This window comes from Bos javanicus, chromosome 17, assembly GCF_032452875.1.
Source record: "Bos javanicus breed banteng chromosome 17, ARS-OSU_banteng_1.0, whole genome shotgun sequence".
In the NCBI taxonomy this organism is placed as follows: domain Eukaryota; kingdom Metazoa; phylum Chordata; class Mammalia; order Artiodactyla; family Bovidae; genus Bos; species Bos javanicus.
Window position 1 is genome coordinate 33,234,801 of NC_083884.1, and position 15,394 is coordinate 33,250,194.

General features: G+C 34.8%; 1 long non-coding RNA gene across 5 annotated transcripts in view; it reads left to right on the plus strand.

Annotated features, from left to right (window-relative positions):
* The window catches only part of LOC133228635 (uncharacterized), a 120,406-nt gene that overhangs the window by 32,542 nt on the left and 72,470 nt on the right, over window positions 1–15,394 (plus strand). For 3 of the 5 annotated variants that reach the window (XR_009730303.1, XR_009730302.1, XR_009730305.1), the window contains exon 3: window positions 7,997–8,107. The exons of the other annotated variants lie outside the window; for them this stretch is intronic. This is a non-coding gene — a long non-coding RNA (uncharacterized LOC133228635). The remainder of the gene's footprint in view (window positions 1–7,996; window positions 8,108–15,394) is intronic. 5 annotated transcript variants of the gene reach the window in all.

A 15,394-nucleotide genomic window follows, 5' to 3' on the forward strand; every position in this document is an offset into this window, starting at 1 on the left:
ATTCAGACACAATTGTGTAAACTTTGTTAGACTGAAGAAAAATCATATGTATTAATAATAAAAAGACAAAATTAAATATCAATATAAATATTATATATAAGTTCTAGATCTCTTTATTTAATAGTAACTTTATCTGTAGTGGATACTAAACTGTACTTCATCTGACACATCTGAAGAATATGTCTTCTACCAGAAACTACGGAGCCACAGTGGTTAACTTGTGAGCTTGGAAGTAGGGTATAGTCTCAGAGCCACACAATTTATAAGGCAAAGAGAATGAAAGGCTCAAACAAAAAAGATTTATGCCCTGAATCTCAGAAGATTTTAAACCATTTGTGTTCACTTAAAATAGGGCAAAGGAAATTAGAATTCTCTTTTTAAGAAAGTAGGTATTTGGAGATGGCTTTTGGATGAATAACAAAAGCACACACATAATTTTCTATAAGGCTAATAAATGCTTTGTAAGATCATTTTGGTTATTGATATGTATTTAATAATTCCAGATATTCCATAGATATTTAGTAACTGCACAAATAATTTTATAAAAGTAGATTATGGCTTGATTATTTGCTTTTAAAAATAATTTATGAATATACAAAGTAAAATATGAACATTTTAAAGCCCAAATGTAAAATATAAACTATTCATTTTTACTTCACAGTGGGTGAACAAATGCAAGTTTTTTTTTAATCTCCCTTTTTCAAAATCTCACTGAATGAAAAAAAAGCCATAAAAATTAAATAAATCATTACCAAATTGGAAAATGTGGAAGGAAGCCATTATTCAATGAGAAGGAAAAGGAATTTCTGATAATGTAAATAAAGATGGTAGGTTAGACTGATCAATTCTAATGAAACTAAGATTCTTGCAAGATTGCATTGAGCCTACTATTTTTAATTATATATTATATGGAATAGAAAGTTCAGAATCATTCTTATGTATAAATGAATATTTGCCATAAGTCTTGTTTCTATACTCGGAACAAAAGTAATTACATTTCCAGTTTATATCCATGCATAACAATAAATTCTTGGTAAATCTAAGATTTCAATGAAAAATATACTAATGGCATAAATAGCAATATAATAAGAAAGATGACTTCACTCTTTGCATGGTGAAAAATTTTCAAAAGAAAAAATAAATCTATCTTTAAAGATACACTTTGTATGTGAAGGACCTTCCAAATGGGGAAAAAAGAGCTCTTAAGAAAAACTTAACCTGAATAAAAACAAAATCTTGTGCATATCAATATACATTGTAATCAATATCCAAATAGAGCCACAGATTAAAAGAACATTTGAAACTCCTACAAATCAACTTGAAAAAGACAAATGACTCAAATGTTTTGGCAATAAAATCTGATAAAACAAAAAATGGGATAAATTTTGAACTGATTACTTGGGCCAAAATACTCAAACTTGATAACACTGAGTCTTAACAACGGGAAAGGGAATTTTTTTTCATGCAGTATTTGTGGAAGAATGATTGACATAATCTTTTTGAGGGAAATTTGGCAGAATACATAAATTATCAAAATTTGCCTTCATGTTGCTGCAGTGATTCCAAGTAAAGACTCTATGCTAAAGAACTTGTGGTTCAAACATACGCAAAACAGATTTCTCTTAGGAATATCAGTTATAGCTCTGCTAATAATAGCAAACAATTAGAAACTAAACTAAACATTCAATAAAAAGGAGGGGTTAATTAAATAATATGTTTATGCATGGGCTATTTTTTAATTAATAGATTAGTCAATCCCATCAGATTCCTTTGGTATATGAATGAGCTTCCCTGCTGAGACCAGGAAAGCCTACCGGTCAGACTAACCTACAATAAATAAATAAACAGAACCTCTTAATAGGGTGAGATACATTTCTCTTTTCTAGTTCAGAAAATGTATTACTGTGAACACTTATCTGAAAAAATAATTCTTATCTAGAGTGTACTTGAAATAAGGTGTTAAATACATACACAAATTTTCTTTTGTAATTTCACTTTCGGATAAGAAAATAAAGAAATCATTGAGAATCCTGTTTGAAGTTGACTAACTATATACATGAGATATTTTTTCAGGCAATAAAATGCCAAATAATGCATTTGTAGATGATATACTTCTCATTGGATACTAGTTAAAGGATCACATTGATGTCTAGGAAATTTATTCATTCATTAAAGTATGAAGTAGAAAACCAAAGCTTGGAAACTTGTCTAAAGGAACCACTGTGATATGTGACAGTAAGTGTAATGACATATGACGACAAAAGATGTGGCACTTAAAGCAGGGGGTTACCATTAGGTATCTCATCTGACAATTTTTGACTGACCTGTTCCATGCTTACTTTGATTCATAGAACTAGCCATTTCAGGTATGCCCAGGCTTACTTCTGTTCTTCAAGTAACAGATGCATAGCTGATATTTGAAAATAACTTTTATTTGTCTTGAATTGTTTCCTTTCTTTAATTGGTTCCTTCTCTTTATAAGAGAAGTCAATATGTTCCTGTGTGTGCATGCTAAGTCACTTCAGTTTTGTCTGACTCTTTGCCACCCTATGGACTGTGGCCTGCCAGGCTTCTCTATCCATGAGATTCTCCAGGCAAGAATACTGGAGTAGGTTGCCATGCCCCCTCCAGGGGATCTTCTCTACCCAGGGATTGAACTGGCATCTCTTTTGTCTCCTGCATTGGCAGGCAGGTTCTTTACCTCTAGTGCCACCTGGGAATTTCCTACGTACCTGTAACAAATACCTTCAACATGTTTCTGCCAAACAAAGATTTTTGAGAATAGAAATGAGAAGATAGTATTGGACAATCTTGATTTCTATAAAAACTTACTTATTGGTTAAAATTATAATACTTCAAACTCAGAGATTAAAGTAATATAACCGCCAGTGATGACATTGATTGGCATTTCCTTTAGCTGCCTGAGGGCTTCCCTAGTAGCTCAGTTGGTAATGAATTTTCCTACAATGTGGGAGACTCAGGTTCAATCCCTGGGTCAGGAAGATCCCCCAGAGAAGGGAATGGCTACCCACTCTAGCATTCTTGCATGGAGAATTCCATGGACAGATGAGCCTGGCAAGCTACAGTCCATGGGATCACCAAGAGTTGGACGTGACTGACTAACATTTTAGCTGCCTGAGCTAAATAATAGATTTTACAGAGAAAGTGCATAGAAATAATTTCAAGGAAATACATTTTTGGTATGTCTCCACTTGAATAAATTGAGTTCTAAGCTACTCCTACAACTTACAAATCTGACTTTATTCCATTTATGTAATCTTTCTAAGCTTTGGTTTCCTCATCTGTAAAGAGGGAGCATATACTTTTTCACACATATATATATATATTACATATACTGTTTTCTACCAAGATCTAAGTATTAAATGAGGTAATTGAATAAAATACATAGTGTAGTTTCAGGCCCATAGCAAGTAATCAAAAATGTCTACCCAATTGCATTAGGTCAGAAGTGGCATAGTAGATAAAAGCCTTCTTGATTGCCTTTGAAAACTGTCATTTGTCTTTCACATTTTTAATCTTGGAACTTCTCTACAACTTCACTCTATTAGCAATGCTGTAAATTAAGAATGTGTTCACCACATTTAATGTTGCCAAGATTCCTTTTAATCTGAACAGTTTTCATTTTAACTGTGTAAGATAACAAGATAATACTTGATCAAATTACATTGCCATTAAGTTTTCAACATTAAAGTGACCATCAGAATTATATTTAAGATTTTTCTAAAATTTCATAAAGTTCTTAAAATAATGGTCATGTCTTTAAAAATCTAAAGGGATATTAAAGTAAGTGTTATTCTTCCTTCTACTTCCTCTGTCTTCCTCCTAGTAGTTTCTATAATAGTATTGAAACAGGGTTAGCGTTTAAAAAAATATGCATCCCTACCTTACATCAAAATCTAAAATAATTTAATCTTTAAGGGAATTAAATTTTTAAACATATTTAAGAAATGCAAGAAAATATTGGCAAATAATTACCTGACTTGTGGATACAACAGTCCTTTCTTAGTGTTGTGGTTACTCTGCAGAAACAGAATAGTACCTCAGCTATGATCTAGTTCAGATGTCAGGACAGATGATGCCACACACATACCAAGAGGACATGAAAACCTTTCTTACTCACATAATGAGGCTTTGGGGAAGGGGTGGGACAAGCTTCCAAGGCTGCTCTGAAAATAACTCTTGAGAGCAAAGAAAGGAGACTGGAGTAGGGTTTTGATTTGTGGTTAGGAGTGGCCTTTAGATGAGTTTTCCCACGGGTGAGGAGGAGGTTGCATGGTTTAAGTCTCCCCTGCTTGGCAGCAAAGGAGGGAGTGCCCAGGCTTTCTTATCAGCTTGCCCAGATGTGGAGCAGAAGGAGAGAAGTGAGATCTGAAGCTTGAAAGTTGTCAGAAGTCAAACACCAAAGAAAGTAAGAAAGTGAAGTCGCTCAGTTGTGTCCGACTCTTTGCGACCCCATAGACTGTAGCCTACCAGGCTCCTCCGTCCATGGCATTTTCCAGGCAAGAGTACTGGAGTGGGTTGCCATTTCTTTCTCCAGAGGATCTTCCCGACCCAGGGATCGAACCCAGGTCTCCTGCATTGCAGGCAGACGCTTTACCGTCTGAGCCACCAGGGAAGCCCAAACACCAAAAAGTGGAGTCAAATTTTTATTACATTAAGTGTTCATTCAAACACAGAGATCATAAGGAGGAAATCACTGATGCATAGTTTTATAATATTCAACAAATATGAAAACCCTCCATACTTAAAATGAATAAAATTAAAGTATAGGCATATTTTCATATTTATAGAAATGTTAATAACAACAAAAATTTCTAACTAATGAATATGATAAAGGTAAAACTTACTGAGGAAAAATAGTTGAAGACTATATATATATACAGCTAATTTACGAAATGGCTAAATACTTGTTTAAAAAAAAATTCACAATAGCATCAAGAAAACATTTTTTGAAGACTACAAGTCAGATATCACCTTCTTCCTCTGGCAAATGCCACAGATTTTAAAAATATTTATCAAAAGATTAGTTGGTCATTCTGAGAAATGGCAGTTTTGTGAACCATTGATGAATGTTGTGATGAAACAGTGTTGGAACTAAGTGTCAAAATCTTTAAAAGTGTGGAAATTCCTTGATCTGGCAGTTGCATTAAAAAAAATTTGTTCAGGGAAGTAAAATAGAGATGCATAATTATTTACCTTGAAGAATGACCACCATAGAGTGTAAATAATTAAAATCTAGGAACATAGGAACAATTACACATAGACCATTTCACAAATGATTGCATATAAATGATGCCACATTTACATAATTTACATCTATGTAGTCATGACAATTGGAGAAGGCAATGGCACCCCACTCCAGTACTCATGCCTGGAAAATCCCATGGAGGGAGGAGCCTGGTGGGCTGCAGTCCATGGGGTCGCTAAGAGTCGGACACGACTGAGCGACTTCACTTTTACTTTTCACTTTCCTACATTGGAGAAGGAAATGGCAACCCACTCCAGTGTTCTTGCCTGGAGAATCCCAGGGACAGGGGAGCCTGGTGGGCTGCCATCTCTGGGGTCGCACAGAGTCGGACACGACTGAAGCAACTTAGCAGCAGCAGCAGCAGTAGTAGCAGCAGTAGTCATTACAATGATGCTGGAAATATATTTTTCCCAAGCCAGGCTACCTCCTTCTTTAATCTGGACTAAAGCATAGCCCACATTTCAACTCTCTGCCTCTGCTCCTCTCCCAGCACACAGTGTTCCATTCTCCACCTAGAGGTTACTTATTTTTAAAGAAAATCAAACATAGCACTCTTCTGCTTTAAACATTATTTTAATTATCTTTTATGTAAGTTAAAAAATTGTTGAGGTTGGATTTTGTTTTAACTTAAATGAAAAGTAAGCCACATCATCTACAATCCCACTTCTGGGTATGTACCCACAACAATTGAAACCAACATCTCTAAGAGATAAGTGCACTTCCCAGTTCACAGTAACACTATCACAATAGCCAACACATGTAAACAACCTAAATGACTAACAACAGAATAATGGATAAAGAAAACTTGGTATATACATACAGTGGAATATTAGTCATAACAAGAAGGAAATCTTGCTACATACGACAATGTAATAAACCTGGAAAACATGTTGAGTGAAATAAGCCAGACACAGAAAACAAAGACTGCCTGATTCCACTTATATAACATATCTAAAATAGCCATACTCATAGAAACAGAGTGGAATGTTAGTTGCCAGGTATGGAGGGAAGTGGAGAATTGCTGTTCAGTGGGTATAAAGTTTCAGTGATGTGAGATGAATAATTTCTAGAGATCTACTGTACAGCACGGTAATGTATTAAACTCTTAAAATTTTGTTAAGAGGATAGAGCCCATGTTAACTGTTCTTTCCATAATTTAAAAAATTAATAAAATCTGAACTTATAACCAAAATCACTACAGATGGTGACTGCAGCCATGAACTTAAAAGATGCTTGCTCCTTGGAAGAAACTCTATGACAACCTAGACAGCATATTAAAAAGTAGAGACATTTCTTTGCCAACAAAGGCCCAGCTAGTAAAAGCTATGGTTTTTCCAGTAGTCACATATGAATGTGAGAGTTGGACTATAAAGAAAGCTGAGCCCTGAAGAACTGATGCTTTTGAACTGTGGTGTTGGAGAAGACTCTTGAGAGTCCCTTGGACTGCAAGGAGATCCAACCAGTCCATCCTAAAGGGAATCAGTCCTGGATATTCATTGGAAGAACTGATGCTGAAGCTGCAACTCCAATACTTTGGCCACCTGATGCCAAGAGCTGACTCATTTGAAAAGACCCTGATGCTGGGAAAGATTGAAGGTGAGAAGAGAAGGGGATGATGAAGGATGAGATAGTTGGATGGTATCACCAACTCCATGGGCATGAGTGTGAGTAAGCCCTGGGAGTTGGTGATGGACAGGGAAGCCTGGCGTGATGCAGTCCATGGGCTCTCAGAGTTGGACATGACTGAGCAACTGAACTAAACTGAACTGAACTTCTGACCATTGACTTCCATAATCTGGCATAACAGCTTTTCCATTTTCACCTTATTATCAAACTCTTATTTGCTCAATAGTGAAAGTGAAAATGTTAGTCGCTCAGTGGTGTTTGACTCTTTGTGACCCAATGAACTGTAGTCCACCAGGCTCCTCTGTCCATGGAATTCTCCAGGCAAAGAACTAGAGTGAGTTGCCATTTCCTTCTCCAGGGGATCTTCCCAACCCAGGGATCAAACCCAGGTCTGCATTGCAGGCAGATTCTTTACTGTCTGAGCCACCAGGGAAGTCCTTGCTCAATATTTCCCACAAATTCTGACATTTTAATTTTTCTTTTCCATTACATTTAAGTTTATTCCCTCTTTAGGGGTTTATATAGTTTCTTAATGCAACCCATGAATGGTTCTATCTCATTACTCAGGCCATATTTCAAATGTCAGATCCTCCTCTCCTGACTACTCACTCAATTATACACCCTTTGTCTTTTCCCTGTCGTGGTTTCTTTATGTTATCATGTTGTGTGTGTGTGTGTGTGTGTGTGTGTGTGTTTTTCTGATAATTATAATTATCAGATTTTTTGTTGTCCTTTTTTTATTTTTAGTTTCCTTTCTGCCACAATGTAGGCTTCAAAATCAGAAGGTTGACTGTCTAGAACAGTGTTTGCACAAATCAGGTGCTCAGTAAATAGCAATTGATTAAATGAATATATAAAGAGCAGAAGTATTAAGCAATAATATACAATCAGAACTATGTGTGGATAGCAAAGAATAAATAATTTTCCCTTCTTTATCCTCTTCTGGATCTTCAAGATTTCCCCCATCAACATGCATCATATTTATATAAAATAAACTATAAAAGTGTGTAACTTAAAACTTTTAAACTTACATAATTTATTTAGTTTATTTTGTTGAAATGCTATTTACTAAATTTAATTTAACTTCTCTTGCTTTTTTAGTACTTTGAAGCATCTCAACAAAAGAAAATAGCAACATGATGTACTTGGTGACTTCTAAGACATTTTCCAGATACTATAATCAAATTCTATAGGAGGTGGTTAATCCAGAAGGTAAAAAGGGCAAAATTAATCCGTAAAAATCGTATAATCTAGAGCTGTCTTTTAAAAGTTCTTATTTTAAATGTGGTTACTGTGATTTCTCTCTTGTTCTTACAAATTAAGGAAAAGAATTAATCATTTGAATATTTCCATTTGTTTGCTCCAAGTAATCATAAATTGATTCTGGGAGAAAAATGAAGTAGCGATAGTAATACAGAAGTATTATGAAAATGAAATTTAAATGCTTTTTCTTTTCTTGGGTCTGGGAATTGTGCATCTTGCTTTACACTGCATATTTTCCAACTTTCATGGAGTGAAATAAAATTAATGGGAAAAATTTGTAGTAGCCGAGCCCAAGCTAAAGTCTGTAAAAATCATTATTGGTGTACTCATTATTGACACATGCCATATTCCTTACCCAAATGTATAATTTTATTAAGATTATTCTATATAATGAACCATTAATTGCATAGAAATACAAACTGAACCCCCAAAGGCAATAAATATCAAAAACAGTGAGTCATTTTCCACCCTTAATAGCAATTTGAAAAACAGATTTCAGAAATAATCCGGTAAAATATATTGCTATGTTCCTGATCATTTTTGGTCAGTAACATGGATTTTTCTGGTATGGAAAATTACAGCCTTACATTTTGTTCAGACAAAATTTCCACATCAGGAAGATAAAATGATTTAAAAGTGAGAAGCATTATATTCTTATAAAAGCTGCTTATTCACAGGAATACTTTACACTCTTGGTTATTAATTACCTTGCTTCTCATTTGAATAGTTGTTGATTTGGCCTTATAGTTGCATAACTTCCTATTTATGCTTTATAATATGGAATGGAAGTTTAATAAAAAATTAATAATGGACATAGCAGAGGAAAGAATACAAAATGCATCTCAGCAAGATTGTTCATGGATGTCAAAACAAATCAGCAAGAGTACAGAAGGCTCTGTCTCAATTATATTTTGAGGGAGGGTATGAGAATGGAGAGAGAATTAGTTTCCTCTCCTTTATTGCTTAAACTATAAAACTATGAAGCATTAAATGTCTTCTGGGAGCTCACCCAATGTTTGGAAAAATAAGGTTTGACTCTGTGGAATTTGATGCATTTCTTTCCAGAATATAAGCTCATCAGAGTTAGTGTGCTAAATAAATGCTGGAAACAGGGTGAAAGAAGAAGGGGAGAAAAAACCAATAAAATAAATGATGAAAAGGCAAGGCGTAAGTGCCAACCACATTAATAACACTCATTTTGAAGGGTAATGTTTAAGTAGGCATAGAAAGTGAGCCACTGGAGAATTGAGATTAAAATTAAATCACATGCTTGTTCAATAACTTTTTGACTAGGAGCTAAACAGATTCATTAACAAATGCAAATGATTCTTTTAATTAGACATCAACAAATGAGGTCCAATAGCAGAAACCATGCTACTTGGTCTTGATAGATTTTCATTATAGAGCTTCAACACCTCCACAATAATTCCCTGAGTTTCCTTTACAGTCACTCACAAAGAATGTGAGTTTAAAACTGGTTTGATATTTTAATATATCTATAAATGGGCTTAAAGTCTACCACAATCAAGGTGAAAAGGGGAAGCTTGCCTCTTTATATTTCTAATTGGCATTCCATTGTGCAGATATAGATATATCAGGGTTTGTTAATCCATCCACCCATCAAAGGACATTTGGGTTGTTTCCAACTCTTGGCAGTTATGAATAAAGCTACAGTAAATATTCATGGGCAGGTCTTTTTGTGGACATAACCCAGGAATAGTATTTCTGGGCCATATGGAAAGTGTATGTTTAACTTTGTAAGAAATTGCCAACTCTTTTTCCAGAATACCTGGACCATTTTGCACTCCCATCAGCAATGTTCAGGAGTTCTAGCTGCTGCAAATTTTTGCCAGTGCTTAATATTATCATTCCTGACATTCCAAGTTTGCTTCTGCTATGATTTCCTTCTGTCTGAAAAAGTTCCTTTAGTAATTCTTTTAGAAGAAATCTAATACCAAGAAATTCTCAATTTTTCTTCATGAAAATGCCTTAATTTCACCTGTTTCTTTGAATATAGAATTATGCTGGTATTTGAAATATATATTATTTGGCTTGAAGAATCCTTAAAGAAAGATGGAGTCATAATTGTATAATATCAGGCCATTATGATTTAATTGTCAAAATGGAACTTCAAAACCTTATCAGAAAAAAAGTTATTATAGATTTAAAGGTCAAGGATGAGTTATTCCATACATAATTTTCAGCATTCAGTAAAATCTATATTCAATAAAAATAATAGACAAGAGGAAAATTAGATATTTGTAAAAGACCCACAGGTTATCTGGATTTTAAATTTCTAGATGCTAAAATAGTTGTGAATAATATATTCAAGATAATATATGACAAAATGAGATCTGAAAAAGAAATGCACAGAAATAGAGCAAAGAGTCAACAACGAATGAAGAATTCAACAAATAGATTGCAGCAGATTAGACTCAGCAAGTAAGAGTATTAATGAGTTTCATGTTGGATCAGAATATATGCAGACTAGATATGTGTTATGAAGAAAAAAAGAAAATATTATATGAGACCCATGAGTGACAAAATAAAAAGTCTAAGAAATTTAATTGGATTTCCAGAAAGCAAACTAGCCAAATAATGACAAGTTTAGAGAACTAATATTTTATAATGTGCTGAAAGCAAACTTGTTGAAACTTTTCCCTGAAAGGAGACATTATCTTTATTATACTACTGTAAATTAAAAGGGTACATGGGAGCTTTCTCAAAAAGCTAAAAATATAACTACCATATGACCCAACAATTCCACTCCTGGAGATATATCTGGAGAAAATGAGAACACTAATTTGAAAAGATACATGCTCCTCAATATTCATAGCAACATTATTTATAATAGCCAAGATATGGAAGCAACTAAAGTGCTCATCAACTGATGAAAGAATGCAGAAGATCTGGTGTATATATATATATATATATATATATATATATATATATATACACATACATACATACATATAATGGGATAATACTCAGCTATTAAAAAAAAAAGAATGAGATTTTACCATGGATGGACCTGAAGGGTATTATACTTAGTGAAATAAGTCAGACAGAGAAAGAGAAATACTCTATATTATCACTTATATGTTGAATCTAAAAAAGAAAACAAACTAATGAAACATAACAAAAAAAGAAGCAGACTCAGAGATGTAGAGAACAAGTAAGTGGTTACCGGGGAAGGTGGGAGGGGCCAGATAAGGGTAGGGAAATAAGAAGTACAGACTACTGTGCAGAAAACCAAAAGCTACAGGGGTCTATTGTATAGCACAGGAATATAAACAGTATTTTATAATAACTATAAATGGAGTATAATCCATAAAAATTTTGTGCCACTGTGTTGCACACTTGAAACTAATTTAATATTGTAAGTCAGCTATATCTCAATTAAGAAAAAATAATCTTTGTTTATCAACATATCATTAAGAAAGTTAAAGCTAAGACAAAGTGGGAGAAAATTTGTCAACATACATTTCATGCAGAATTTGTATCAAAGCATATAATAAAAGCTGCTATAAAACAATAAGAAAAAGGTAGACAACCAATTGAAACTAAGCAAGATATAAACTGATGTATACAAAGATTATGTACAAATGGCCATGAAGCAAATAAAGAAGTGAAAATGATGAATGATCATTGAAAATGATCATTTTCATCATTCCTCAGGAAATGGAAAATAAAATGATTATATATCACTATACATCACACAAAATGCCAGGCTGGATGAATCACAAGCTGGAATCAAGATTGCTAGGAGAAATACCAATAACCTCCGATATGCAGATGACACCACCCTTATGGCAGGAAGCAAAGAGGAACTAAAGAGCCCCTTGATGAGGGAGACAGACAGGAGTGAAAAAGCTGGCTAAAATTCAACATTTAAAAAACTAAGATCATGGCATCCAGTCCCATCACTTCATGGAAAACAAAGGAGAAAATTAGAAAGAGTGATAGATTTTATTTTCTTGAGCTCCAAAATCACTGTGGATGGTGGCTGCAGTCTTGAAATGAAAAACACTTGCTCCTTGGAAGGAAAGCTATGACAAACCTAGACAGCATGTTAAAAAGCAGAGACATCACTTTGCCACCAAAGGTCTATATAGTCAAAGCTATGGTTTTTCCAGTAGTCATATACAGATGTGAGACCATAAAGAAGGCTGAAATTGAAAGTGAAGTTGCTCAGTCATGTCTGACTCTTTGTGACCCCATGGACTGTAGCCCACCAGGCTCCTCAGTCCACGGAATTTTGCAGGCAAGAGTACCGGAGTGGGTTGCTATTTCCTTCTCCAGGGGATCTTCCCAACCCAGGGATTGAACCCAGGTTTCCTGCACTGCAGGCAGACGCTTTACTGTCTGAGCCACCAGAGAAGCCCTGAGTGCCAAATAATTGATGCTTTTGAACTGTGGTGTTGGAGAAGACTCTTGAGAGTCCCTTGGATTGCAATGAGATCAAACCAGTCAATACTAAAGAAAATCAACTCTGAATATTCACTGGAAGGATTGATGTTGAAGCTGGAGCTTCAGTACTTTGCCCACCTGACTCACTGGAGAAGACCCTGATACTGGGAAAGGCTGAAGGCAAAAGAAGAAGGGAGCAGTGGAGGATGAGTGGTTAGATAGCATCACCAACTCAATGGACATTATATGAGCAACCTCCAGGAGATGGCGAAGGACAGGGAAGCCTAGCATGCTTCAGTGCATGGGGTTGCAAAGAGTCAGACACGACTTAGCGACTGAACAACAACTTATCACTACACAATCTCCAGAATGGCTAAAATTAAAACAAAATATAATTGGTTTTATAGGTGAAATGCAAAGCAAGTCTTATCTCAAAGTGCTAGTGCTAGTATTGCTCAATAGCAATACTCACTATTGACATCATCTACTAAAGAAAGCCTTCCTCAGCGATCAATGCAAAGAAATAGAGGAAAACAATAGAATGGGAAAGTCTAGAGATCTCTTCAAGAAAATTAGAGATACCAAGGGAACATTTCATGCAAAGATGGGCTCAATAAAGGACAGAAATGGTATAGACCTAACAAAAGCAGAAGATGTTAAGAAGAGGTGGCAACAGAAGAACTATACAAAAAAGATCTTAATGACCCAGAGAGTCATGATGGTGTGATTACTCACCGAAAGTCAGACATCTTGCAGTGCAAACTCAAGTGGGCCTTTGGAAGCATCACTATGAATAAAGCTAGTGAAGGTGATGGAATTCCAGTTGAGCTATTTCAAATCCTAAAAGATGATGCTGCAAAAGTGCTGCACTCAATATGCCAGCAAGTTTGGAAAACTCACCAGTGGCCACAGGACTGGAAAAGGTCAGTTTTCATTCCAATCCCAAGGCAATGCCAAAGAGTGCTCAAACTACCACACAATTGCACTCATCTCACATGCTAGTAAAATAATGTTCAAAATTCTCCAAGCCAGGTTTCAACAATATGTGAACCATGAACTTCCAGATGTTCAAGCTGATTTTAGAAAAGGCAGAGGAACCAGAGATCAACTTACTTTATCCCAAAGTGAAAATGTATTTTAAAACATTTTGATTAAATAAACACAATGGAAATATTCATTGTTGGCTTAAAATGATTGACTAAAGATCAAAGAATAACTTGTTGCTAAATTTAGTGATTAAAATGAAAAGGAGCACTAGTTATAGGAAGAGTGTAAAATAAAATGCAAGCAAATCAACTAGGTAAGATTTCATATTAGCTTTCTCAGAGTAAATCTATGAGTTGAGGTAAGTATTGTATTCCTCATTCTCTTAAGGATTCATTTAAAATTATCAGATTTTTAAAATAAATGGTGAAAATGCATATAACATGTACACACACACATATATATATAGACATACATAGATATATATTTTAATAGGGATATATAGATATGCCATTGCATGGATGAAAATGCATAGCTATCCATCTGTGTATCTTCTTGTTGCTTGTAACTGAGATGGTACAATAATTGTTTTATTTCAAGGACTTCAAATATTTGATAAAAATAAATGGACCCTTATGAAAGAAATAACACTTGAGCATATTTTCCATTATAATTTTTATTAGGTGGAATATATCCCCCTTATATCTTTTTGAGATTAAGATTCTTAAGTGATCTTTTATCAGCAAAAGTGAGGGTCATAAACACCTGACACTGATAACTGCTAATACTTATTGAGGCCTCCCTGTGCATCTGTGCCTCTCCTCCTCAGGATCCTTTCAACTGACCTACTGACAACCCCTCCAAAATTGTGGGATGGTTGCTAATTTATTTACTCAATGACTGTTTATTGAATGTCAACTATAAGCTGTGCACAATTTGTCTAGACTCTGGGGATATATCAAACAAACAAAACCTAGGCCTGTATGAAGCTTGAATTCTTGATGGGAGTGGGACAGATAAAGATAGTGATGAGTGCCATTAGGGAGAGGAAGAAAACTGTAAAAGAAAGAGATTAATCTTACTAGCTTATCTAATAAGAAGAAGAATCCCCCCTTTACCATTCATAGAGTCACATACATACATACATAGGTAACAGAACTATAGAATTTTTCCAAATGACATGGTACTTCAAGAAAGCCAGGTAATTATAATTCATTCACTTTAGTGTAGAACACTTAAAAAGACACTGAGCATGTAAACAAAACAGTTCCTTTGACCTTAAGGAACTTCTATCCATGTTGTATGGCATCATTTAAAAATCCCAGGAGTCCAGTCCTCTGGTTGTTTTGAAGTATACAAACTGAGAAGCAAGCACAGTGATAACCATCCACCATCCACCACCAGTGTGAGCCACTGGCTCAGAACAAATCTTTATTTTGGATGACTTTAGATATTTGAGAAACATTTATTCTGATTGAAAAGATCTTTTCCCTTTTTATAACATTGGATGGGTATCCCAATTGAAACTGATTTTCAGTAGCATTTGACTTTTAGCTAAATAGAATGCGTTCTGCAAAATATGAAGAACAGTCATTTTGCCTGAAGCCAATTGTGGCAGGCAATCAGAAACCCTGGAGGTCTTTGAGTTTGCTTATTATCCATGTAGCTGTTGAGGACTGATGCTTAAAGACCTCTATCTGAAACAGATGTCACTTTACTGAGTAATCTTCATGTGGAAAGCTTTGTCTAAAGAGAGCTCATTTTAAAACGTAGTCATAATTACTTCTATTTTATTATGTAGTCCAGAATGCCTCAGAAAAAAATTTTCCAGAAAGAAACTGT